Source organism: Eptatretus burgeri, chromosome 2 (genome assembly GCF_056783735.1).
Source record: "Eptatretus burgeri isolate ZD-2024b chromosome 2, Ebu_testis_v1, whole genome shotgun sequence".
NCBI lineage: Eukaryota > Metazoa > Chordata > Myxini > Myxiniformes > Myxinidae > Eptatretus > Eptatretus burgeri.
The window spans coordinates 57,159,859-57,172,024 of NC_140962.1; positions in this window are offsets into that span (position 1 = coordinate 57,159,859).

A 12,166-nucleotide genomic window follows, 5' to 3' on the forward strand; every position below is an offset into this window, starting at 1 on the left:
CACAAGACGTGTCGAGACGTGTCGGGCTGTGCCGTGAGTAAGGACAGAGGCTCCGTGGTTAGACGCAGATTGAACCTGTCGATGTCCTCATAAAGTCGACCGCCGACCCACACAGCAGCCAGCCCCTCTCGACGCAGACCGCAGCCTCCCACCAGTCGCCTCCATACAGCAGAATCCTCACTTGACACTCAGGCTCAGTTACTCCCACGGCAGATCGCCGACTCGACCCTCAGGTTCAGCCACTCCCTCAGATGGCAGACAGACCTCATGCAGTCACTTCCCTGCCTTTCTTTCGGCTCGCTCCTCACGAAAGTCAATCGCAAAACCGACACAGCCATCCCCTGTACAGCCGATCGCACCACCTCGGCACTCTCAGTCCCACCTTTGCCTTTTTGGCGCTCACTCGCCTCCCAGCCGACTGCTCTTTTCAGAGTACTGGACGGATACTCGTCCAGAGAAGGGAAGGAAGAAGAAGAACCTCTCGGTACACCACCACTGTACGAACAATGAACATGCCTCCTACATCTCCCGACACACATGTAACGTCCATATACCAAACAACCTGGCTAAACATGCATTTAATGGGGGATCTGGGCTAATCCTATATTTAATAACACACTAAGAGCTATATCCGCAACAATATTGTTACAGCTGTGAAAATGCACAGAACACCATATAGGTCCTGAGTTCAGTTATGCCAATAAGTCCGTGTTCAGTTAGATTTCCCCACCGTTGGTTAATGGGATTTATTTGTGTCACCTGGGCTGTGATCTTTGAGTTAGCCGTTTTTCTTTACTATCGTTATTTTGGACCAACCACAACCCCAACGACCAACCACCTTCTCCACCACACCGCCCACCAACCACCTTCACCACGCCACCCACCAACCACCTTCTCCACGCCACCCACCAACCACCTTCTCCATGCCACCCACCAACCACCTTCTCCACACCACCCACCAACCACCACATCAACCACCAACCACCCTCTCCACATCGCCTTCATAACGACGACATCTCCCCTCTCATTGCATCACCTTCATCTCCCCCACCACATCTCCCCCACCCAAATAACATCGCCTCACCTTCATTCCCGAAGCGACGCCATCTTGGCACCAGCCGTGCGAGTCCCCAGCGAACAGTGTCGCTGCAACCCGACGCGGGGGGTTTCGTTGTTAGCGCAGGTTTGGTGATTTCACGCACGTCCGCTCTGTAAAAGCTTCACCTCGGAAATCGGATCACAGGAGAAAAAGGGGCGGGGCCTCGGGAGGTCAGAGATCAGAGAGCGCAGGTTTGGTGATTTCATGCACGTCCGCTCTGTAAAAGCTTCGCCTCGGAAAACGGATCACAGGAGAAAAAGGGGTGGGGCCTGTGGAGGTCAGAGAGCGGAGGTCAGATCTCGTCTCGCCAACCAAAAGGCCAAACGGAGCACCATTTCGAAGTCGTAGTCATCAGTGGAGTCTGGAGGCAGTCGGAGAAGTCTGGAGCTGGAGGAGCACAGGCGAGGCGAAGTCTAGGAGAGTGGAGGACACGCGAGGCAGAGAGCGTGGTTGAGCCTGCAGTGCCGGGCAGACCTATGCGTTCATGTGGGGAGAGCCGCAGAGAGCTCGCCAGCCAGCGCCAAACGGTCTGAGGTGATCGGGCTTCAGGACAGTCCGAGCGTCGCTGAGGAATGGATGGGTAATTACAAAGAGCATCAACTTTGAAAGAGCATCCAAACCCGTTCGTTCCTCTCAGTGCGTCGCCGGCTGAGGCCCGACACCCACCGCCTGGCAAGGCCTGGGCGCAACCGCGGCTACGCTAGCTGCCGTGGGGAAAGAGCATCGCGGGTCGCCCCATCAAGGCACCACGAGGGTGGAGGTAACCTGCAACGGTCTCGTGGGACTCCTTCGGTCTGCCAAGTCCCACGTTATAAAGGCCTACGGGCCCAGTCTGACCCCCTTGTCTCTGAGGGGGGTCTTTCTTTGCTTTTATTTGTGTGAATGTTGTGGCGCCATGTCCCGCAAGTCGAACTGTGTAAGTGCTTGTAAATAATAATAATAATAAATGGTTTTAGTTCTTCTTGTCGTGCTTTACCTTGCTCGTGTCTTGTCCCCTTCCCCCATTCATTGCATGACTGCTTACATGCTTACGTGTCGTTTTATAAATAAATGTCCTTGTGTGAATGTAAACCCGTTCGTCGTGTCCTTTTTCCCAAATTGAACTGCTATCTTGATCTCGGAATAATAGCGGGCTTTTTAATAGCCAATAAAAGAATTGGGTCCAGCAAGGTCTCGCGATAATACACTGCTCAGTTATCCCAGAATTGAACGAACTGCTTAAGCGGTTCGTGTCCAAGCAGACCTCGCTGAGGTACGGTCTCTCGGTAGTCTGCCTGCGCGAATACTTTGGTATATCGATAATTCGGCGATTGACCCTGTCGCGCGCAGGTAGCGTGTTGACTATGCCGTGGTGTGCGTTTGAAGCACACCCGTGACTGGTTTCCGGCATTGTTCTGGAAGGTCGCGACTGAATTGTCCGTCCGGTGGGCGAGACGGCCGCCATTGGCTAAAGCGGCAGTCTGCACGCGAGGCAGGTGGCAAATTCGTAACAATATATATATATATATATATATATATATATATATATATATATATTGTTATGGTTGTGGAAATTCACAGAACACCATTCAGGTTTCCCAGAGATCAGTTATGTCGATAAGTGTGTGTTCAGATTAGATTTCCCCACTGATGTCTAAAGGGCTGTGATCTTTGAGTCAGCCATTATTCTTTTGCTGTCTTTATTTTGGAACAACCGCATCTCAACAACCACAACCGCATCACAACAACCATAACCACCTTCTCCACAACCGCCAACATCCCCACAGACAACGGCCTCCCCAACGAATAACATCTTCGCCAACTAACGCGATGGATTGTCCACAAATAAAGAAAACGAAAGCAACGGTAAAAAAAAGAACCCGATTCACCGAAGAAAAACAACACTTCTTGCAATTTTCCCTCAGAACTGGTAAACAGAAGTGACGGTTGGGCAAGAACCACAGAGCCAAGCCGAGCTCTGCTGGAATTTTCCCCCACATGCTGGGAAGGGAGGGCAAAGCTCCGTGGCAATAAAAAGGGCGCATTGAGACGACGACGATCAGTTGAGTTGGGAAGAGGAGATGCTGACCAGAAGTGGAGGAGAGGAGTTGCCAGCAGTTGAGTCTGGAGTCTGGAGTCTTGAGTCTGGGGTCGGAGAAAGCAGTGAGGAGGGAATTGGCAGCTGGCAGTTAGCGAGTGAGTGAGAGAGTCTCTCTCCTTGCTCTCTCTCTCTCTCTCCTTGGTCAACGGAGGCGCCGGTGGAGTCAAGAGTGGAGTCAGGAGCTGGTGGAGTCCATTCGGGTGGTGACGAAACATCGAGGGTCGCCCAGCGAGTCACCACGAGGGTGGCAGGTAACCTGCATGGCCTCTCAGAGCCTTGCGGTCATCCCGGCTCCAAGCAACCATTAAAGGCCTATGGGTCCTGTTCCACCCCTTTCCTTTTCTGGGGTTTACTTTGCATGGAAGTTGTGGCGCCTTGTCTGCTAAGTAGAATTGTGGCTAAGTGCATGGACATTAATCAATAGATACGGCTGTAGGTCTTTGTTTGCTCGTGTTTTTTTCCCTACCCCCATTCAATGTATACGTGCTTGTATATCTGCATTGCTTCTTTGACTGCATACGTGTGACAAATAAATGTCCTTGTTTGAATGTCCACCTGTCGTTGCGTCCTCTCCCTCCATTGAGCTGTCGTAATTGCGTTCGGAACATTAGCTGGTTGTTAATATCGATGAGCTAATCGGGTCCAACGGGGCTTGGCGATAATACACCGCTCGGCAAATCGCAAACGGAGCGAGCTGCTTAAACGGATCGTTTCCAAGCAGGTCCCATTGCGGTACAATCTCTCGGTAGTCTGCCTGCGTGAATAATTAGGTAAATCGACCATTCGGCGATCGGACCCTGTAGCGCGGGTAGAGTATTGACAAGGTTGTGGTGTGGCTAAAAGCACACCCGTAGCTGGATTTCGGCATTGATCCGGAAGCTACGACTGGATTGCTACGTCGGTGGGCGCATGCGGCCGCAAATTAGCTAAAAGCGGTCGCCCGCACGCCGACGGGGTGGGAATCCACAACAATATATATATATATATATATATATATATATATATATATATATATATATATATATATATATATATATATATATATATATATATATATATATATATATATATATATATATATATATATATATATATATATATGTGTGTATATATATATATATATATATATATATATATATATATATATATATATATATATATATATATATATATATATATGTATATATGTGTATTATATATCTCTATATATATATATATATATATATATATATATATATATATATATATATATATATATATATATATATATATATATATATATATATATATATATATATATATATATATATATATATATATATATGATTGAATTATAAAATAACAAGTTTTATTTATTGTTTCCTCATTTTCGTCAGACGACTGTGATAAAGCTATTGAGTTGATTCCCAACTACAAATAAAACTATCGTGTTGATATTCAAATGGATACATTGCACAGATCATTGGTGAGTTTTCTTTGTTTATTTATTTCCCTTAGCTTGACTGACAAAGAGTAGTTTATCCTGCAAAATATTTGCATCATTCTTGCATTCACACGGCAATACCTAAAGGTGAAGAAAAAAAAAGAAATAACAACTGCAAGGGGACAACAGTGCAAGCAAGGCAGAAGGGTTGCGTTGCAGGACGCATCAGGTACATCATAGTGCATCACTAAACATGACTTGTTGAGCCCTTAATGGAACACTTGCAGAGAAGCTCAATGTGGAACAAAAGAGTGTTGAAAGAAACAACATAAAACATCATCGAAATCTTCATGTCTCCGAGTATTGACCCAGATATGCCTTACTTCTTTGAATAGATTCCACATGGCTGCCATCTGTAATAATGAGATGTTCTGACAGGACAGAAAGCCATCAGGCAAATTTTGTTCTCTGGACAGGAAATATGTTTTGTACAGAGCTATGTCGTAGAAACGCCTCCTGTTGAGATGTTTATCCTTTGCTATCCTACATATTGGCTTTATTTCCATATTCATGGAGTCCCTCTGCATAATGTTTGCAGGTAAACAAATGTCTTTTTCATTGAACTCTGTTCAATGTTTTCTTTGTTTGTTTTTTTTCATATTATATCCATCGTTGTGCTCCTCGCTCCTTGAAGCTCAAAGTGGAGCCCAATGTACAGTAAAATAACACAGGCATAGAGGTGCTGGTTTTCGTTGCTGTATTGGCAGAGCCAAATTATTCAGTAATCAGTAGAACTGGGGTAAGTGGAATGCTATGGAGTGGAATTGATTGCGCTATATCAAAAATGGTTTTATTTGAATCAGTGGCATTCCATTTGAGAAGAACAATCGACCTAAGATCCTACTCAAAATGTTAGAAATTAGAATTGGCCAGTATTTGAATTGGCAGGGATCGACTGTGTTTGGGAGGAACAGGAGAGACAAAAAGGTAGAAAGACTGTCACCAGGTTTTGATGAAATGTAACAGAACAAGAGTTCAGTGTAGAGCCACTCGCCCGCAGTAAAATTTAACACCGGGGCACGCACCGCGATAACGATGAAAACCGTAAATTGATATAGCCAGCGGTGAGCACCATCAAACATGAACCGTGTGAGCTCACGGGACATCACCGCAGCCCATTCACAGACAGCACCATTTTTCCCTTCAGGCCCAAAAAAACAGTGTTCATTCGAAAGCACTTAAAGGTTTCCATTTAGCCGACAGAATACCTTACCCAGCCAATAATCTTCTACAGCATGAACATTAAGTAGAAAATTTGGCAACGGATGATTTCTAAATGCTTAGTGTTCCAATGCATAACACACATGATATCAAAGCTTTGAGCTTACAAAGGCTTCCTGTCTTCATTACCGTCGCCTCCGTAGCCTGCAGGCGAGATGGGCTGCCCCTTGGGGGCCTTTATGTAGGCCTCAGCCTCCCGAAGGGCTGCTCGCGATTGTGTCTGTTATATTAGGAAAGCAAGCTGTAATATCATCAGAGTGACACCCCATATACAATGCTTTGGGGGGCTTCCACGTAATTCAGTTTCACCTTGAAGGGAGATGACTACAATAGGGTGAAAATGCATCACAGGAAAGAAATAAGGCTTCCCATGGTGGTACTTTGTCATCATAACGCCGAGATTACAAGGAAAGTAACAATGAAAAACAGATTACTGAAATGCAGCATATTGTATGAACATAATTTTCTGCATTCGTATCGCATGCAATTGAAGCCATAACTTACATTTCCATCTCATCAGCTTTTAACTAACAGTTGCATGGTATTATCCTAAATGCATATGAAAACATTTTTAATCTCGACCTGCGCGTGTCATTTTACGTTGCGTTTTTACGTACAAGTTGTGCTCAGATGGTGCACTCACTGCAACATAAGTGTGCAGAGCAAAAACTATTCCTCCACGTATCCACAACTTTGTTACTTGACACATATTAAGTCGTAATTGTGCATTTTAAAAATTGGTGTTTGAAATATAGTTGGCCTTGCATTCATGAGGTACTTCTGACGCTTGAATGTTAGGCATGTGACAAGTGGACAAGCCAAATAATCGAAGAAGCGATCAGAAAGTTCCCAGCATGTACATGTGAAAGCATATCAAACTAGAAGGGCACTCGGTAGAGCACATACCTCTGCCAAGCTGATTTGTTGATGTTTTGTATCGCACTGATAAGCCGGATCTGGATTCGTACCTGAACTAAAATTTAATCGGCTTGTTGTCGTCACCGAACCAACTCATCCACCAGGTTTCGTCCGAATGTGTCCGTAATTTTGGACATATTGTGCTATGTATTGTTTTTGGCCCTATCTCTCAATGGTGAAAAATCACTTTAAAAATTCTCGGATTCGGATCTTCACCAAAATGTAATCATTTCCTCGGTGTCACATACCCAAGCTCTCCACTAAATTTCGTCTAAATCCACAACTTTTTGAGATATTTTGTTCACAAACAAACAAATAGAGATAGGGGTGAAAGCTAAGCCACCATCCACAGTGGTATCAATGTGTGCTTTTATAAACAACAGTGTGGGGATTGTGTTACGAACAGATATTAATGGATGACATCCTGCATTTCAAATCATTTCAAACTCAAATGTACAGGCTCAGAATATAGTATGGACCATTTAATCAGGGTCAAAACTTGATAGGCCAGTGTGTTCCATTCATTGTGCTTGGCTATAACTATGTCTGACCCTAACGCAATGTCAAAGTGCAAGTTGAAACAAATTACATTGTAAATGAGGTGTAAACTATCTGCTCGAGTGCATTCATAGCCTGAATCATTACTATAATTATGAATTGGCTCTTCCCTTTTTTCAATCCCAGTTTGTGAACTGTTCAGAGGCAAATCATTTTCCAGAACCCTGACACAGGATCTCTACCTTTCAGTTATTTTCATGACTCTTTATTTGAGAAAAGGATTCAGGATGCCAAGGAAGTCCAGTTCGTGTCAATGAGCCATCTCTGATGAGAAGCCTTTCCTGGTGGTTAATACACGCATTATGCTGATGGCATGCATGGAGTGTAAAGTGTATAGTATATCTTGGCTGGCCTTTGAGTCCTTTTCATTTCTTCTTCTATTGATTCACGAGTCAGTAAGTGACCACTATATTCGTTATATGTGTATGTCTATCTGTATGTCTGTCTCTCTGTCTGTCCCGAGCATATCTCTGTGGGTTTTTATCCGATCTTGATAAAATTTGGGTGGGAGGTTTATATCATGATCTAGTTGTGGTTTCCTGAGAATGGGCGTGCTGCGCCCATTATGGGTGGAGCCACGCTCAAAAATCATGTGTTTTTAGGGGGTAGCCGATTTCAAGTTACATCTTCTCTGAGGGGGTTTGTCGAATCTGGCAGGGGTTTTGGTATTTGGTTAGCCCAATAGCACCTGCATAGCCCCACGGAGCTCGATTTTTCATTTTCGTCCCAAGGTCAAGGTCACAAGGTCACGAACTTAGAAAATGTCAAAAAAAATCAATAAATTGGGCATCGAGCTGCTCGGGTTTTCAACTGTTTCGAATGAAAGTTGGTATGCAAGTAGTGCTTTTTGAGTACTACAACTTTCATCATTTACGTTTCTCCCGATTCCCGCCAGTTTGCCCGTGGCGCCCCCTTCAAGTTTGTTTTTACGCTGATTTCATGAAAGTATGGATATTCCAAGGAGTGTGAAATCCCATATAGCCTATATGACGTTATATTGTTCCTGGAATGTTCCAGAGGAAGTTTTGCACCAAAGGTCATAATCCTTGACATTTGACCTTTTAAGGCCACAAAGGTCAAATTTTCAAAGTTGTGGGAATCGAACCGGTTTTCGACCTTCTTCGACGAACTAACTCCAAGAAGCAATAGCACATATCCTGTTTCCTTATTTTTGATGTCCACAACATTGTTTTGTGACCTTTAAAGGTTATGCAAAGGTCAAATTTTGAAAGTTGTTGAACGAAACCGGGTTTTTGACATTTTTCAGCTAATAACCACATCATGTTGATCATTTTTATAACTTGGTCAAAAATTATCACGTTGTCTCATCCTTGACTTCTGAAACAATCTACATCATCAAATAACGCTCGTGAACCATCATCGTCTTCACACTTGTCTTGTATTTAAACTTTCTCTCTCTTTCGCTCTCTCTTTCTCTCTTTCACTCTCTCTCTCTCTCTCTCTCTCTTTCTTGTTCTTCTTTTCTCTTCTCTCTTCTCCCTTTTCTCTCTCTTTCATTTCTAATATTGCTTCTTTCTATTTTACTCAAAGGTTTGTGCTCTTTGTATTAAATGGTGTCTTGTATTTTTAAAGAACTGCAGAAAAGGGCTTGTTTGTGTAAAAATTTGTTTAATTGCTTTGCGTCAAATTACTTGATGAAATGTAGCTGAATAGCATTTTTACCTCTGTCGACAAAAGTGAAGGAGGTTATGTTTTCACCCCTTTCTGTCTGTTTGTGTGAAGGATATCTGAAAAAGTTGGGGACGGATCCGGATGAAGTTTTGTAGACAAGTTCGGTGTGTGACAAGGAGGAACTGATTAGATTTTGGTGAAGGTCCGGATCCGGATCCGGATCTGATAATTTGTTAAGCGATTCTTCCTCATTGAGAGATGGGGATAAATGAATATAGAGCACGATATTTCAAAAAGTTGTGGATGGATTCGGAAGAAACTTGGTGGACAGATTGGGTGTGTGAACATGACAAATTGATCCGATTTTGGTGAAGATGCAGATCCGGATCCGGATCCGACTACTAGAATTTGAAAAGTGATTCTTCACCATTGAGAGATATGGCTCAAAAACGATATATAGCACGATATTTCAAAAATGTATTGGGCCAGATATGTTCTCGTGGCTCAGGCAGTACAGGGCGCAGGTATGCACTCTACCGAGTGCCGTTCTAGTTGAGAGGTGTTTCACAAATATTTTGTGAGGTCTTTTTTTGGGGTGGCGGTGGAGGATGGCATAATCACGTATTTAAAACCATTGGTACCAACCTACAGCTGACCATCAATGGATTTACAATCTGTTTTTGTTCAATATCAGTTTTCCTTCTATTCACAGGCTACATCTGATTATGTTAATAAAACATGATATGTCGACCAAGCCCAAAAACATATTCGGAAAGGTGGGACATCCCCTTCATACCACGACAAGGAGGGCAACTAGATGAGTCTCGTTGGCTTGGTCAATGATTACTTAATGGACAATGCCAATGGTTAGCCAATAACTTTGAAAGTTCTGGATTCTGGAGACAGGGCATGGTTGAGGCAGCCAGACATAAGAGGTTGCATCCAGTGGAGTTTAGGGAGGTTCACCTGAGTGTTGTTATTGGAAAGCAGAGAGAGACAGAGAACAGCAAGCAACAGCAAGGAATGAGTTCAGCTCTTCATTAAAATATTGTGCTAGTTGTAATTAGAGCTATGTTGTGCTACATGTTCATAAATCAGTACAGTGGCATAGCTGCTTGAATAAATCTCAATATTTCTATCACAAAATTTGATGGCCTTGACATCCGTATGTCATACCACCACCTCCACTTACATCAGGCCTGAGGTGGTGTTTAGCAAAACTGATATGTTCATTGTGGGGGCACAACCATCTTGGAAACTATCTCACACCATCTCACACTGTCACTCTGTCTCTCTGGAAAGACCATTTGGCAAACATCCTGAGGAATCCCCCTGAAGAAGTTCAGTCACTCAATCTTTTTAGACAAACCACATTCTAAGTTGGCATCCAAAGCCAGCCACCAACTGGACATCCTGCATGGTGCTGTCTTTCCTTTGTATACTTGAACCTTTATCCACCTACAAGGCCTTTGTCTAGCTTGTGTGTTTCTGTGTTTCTGTGTTCTGTGTTTACTAAAATCTAGCTAAATCTAGCTAAATAAAATCTAGCTAAAATCTGTGTTTGTCTAGCTCCTCCACGAGCCTCGACTCGATACACAAACGTGGGACAATAGCCCTGGGCGCTCACCTGGTAACGGCTGGATAAGATAACCAGGGAACCACTGGTAGCATGGATGACCCACAAAATATGTAATGGAGAAGAAAGTAAATACCTATGGATTTTTTAATGCCATGAACAAATTTTGGTATATCACGGGTGATAAAGTTTGTGGTCAAGTTTCATAGAAATTGTGTGTGGTTTCAGAGAAGAAAGCAAATATATGTTTTGGGGGGCAAAACCCCACGAAGAATCCCTGAGACCCCAATTTTTTTAATGTCATGAATAAACTTTAGTACATCACGGGTGATGAAGGCGGTGGTCAAGTTTCATCAGAAATGTGTGTGTAATTTCTGGGATGAAAGCAAATACCTCTTTTGGGAGGCAACCCATCCCACCTCACCACCTCCCCCCTAGACCCCCTTAGACCCCAATTTTTTTATAATGGTGTTGACAATCTTTTGTACATCACGGGTGATGAAGGTTGTGGTCAGGTTTCATCGAAATTTTGTGTGTAGTATTTGATAAGAAAATAAATACCTATTTTAGGGTGCAACCACCCCTCCCCCCCGAGCCCTCCTCCCCCATAGACCCCCGTAAACCTTGAATTTTTTCATGTCATGAACAAACTTTGGTACACCATGGGTTATGAAGGCTGTGGTCAAGTTTCATTGGAAATGTATGTCGTATCTGAGAAGAAAGCAAATATCTCGTTGGGCGGGCAACCCCCCCTCCCCCATAAACTCCCTCCATAAACCCTCTCAGACCCCAATTTTTTTTAATGCCATGAAAAAAGTTTGGTACGTCACAGGTGATGGCGGTTGTGGTCAAGTTTCATCGAAATTGAATGTGTACTTTCAGAGAAAAAGTTGAAAGTATTTGTGGACGGACGGACTGACAGATGGATGACGCGGTATCCCATAAGGTCCCCAGAACAACGTTCCAGGAGAACAAGAAAAACATATCTGCATTTCTGCCTTCTTGCTCTGAGTGGTCACAAAATCAATTAACTTTTGGTCGATGACTCCGTACCCTGTACCATGATGGTCTGCTGAGCCGCCGATGCTTTCGAGTACCATCTCACCATTGGACATGTCACCTCTGCCATATTTCTGATGCATTAATTTTCCCTCCACCGAATGCACTGCCTTACTGCAGACAGCATTTCGGGTGTTCCTCCATCCCAGTGCAGTTCTTCCTACCAGCACCCATTCCACTTCCAATACTTTTTAGTTCCATACATGCTGTGCCTAAGAAGAACTCAATGAGTCTGCTGATGGACATGTAAAAAAAACTTTATACATTCAATCTAAAGTCCCCCTTCATGTTGCTTCGGTAACGTTAATAACCAGAGGTTAAGGTGAGCTGAAGTGGATTTATTGTTATTATATTGTTCGGGATATTAGAATCTGATCGGACTAATGCACACAACATTCAAGTCCTCAGACAGTTATTTCCATAAATGCATGTGCAGAATAGATTCTTCGCCTTGTCTGGTGGGATTCTAACTCTTTGATGTGTTGGATAAGTGTATAAAACAGATTCCCTGTCTTTCTTATGGGTTAACCTTTTTTTCCT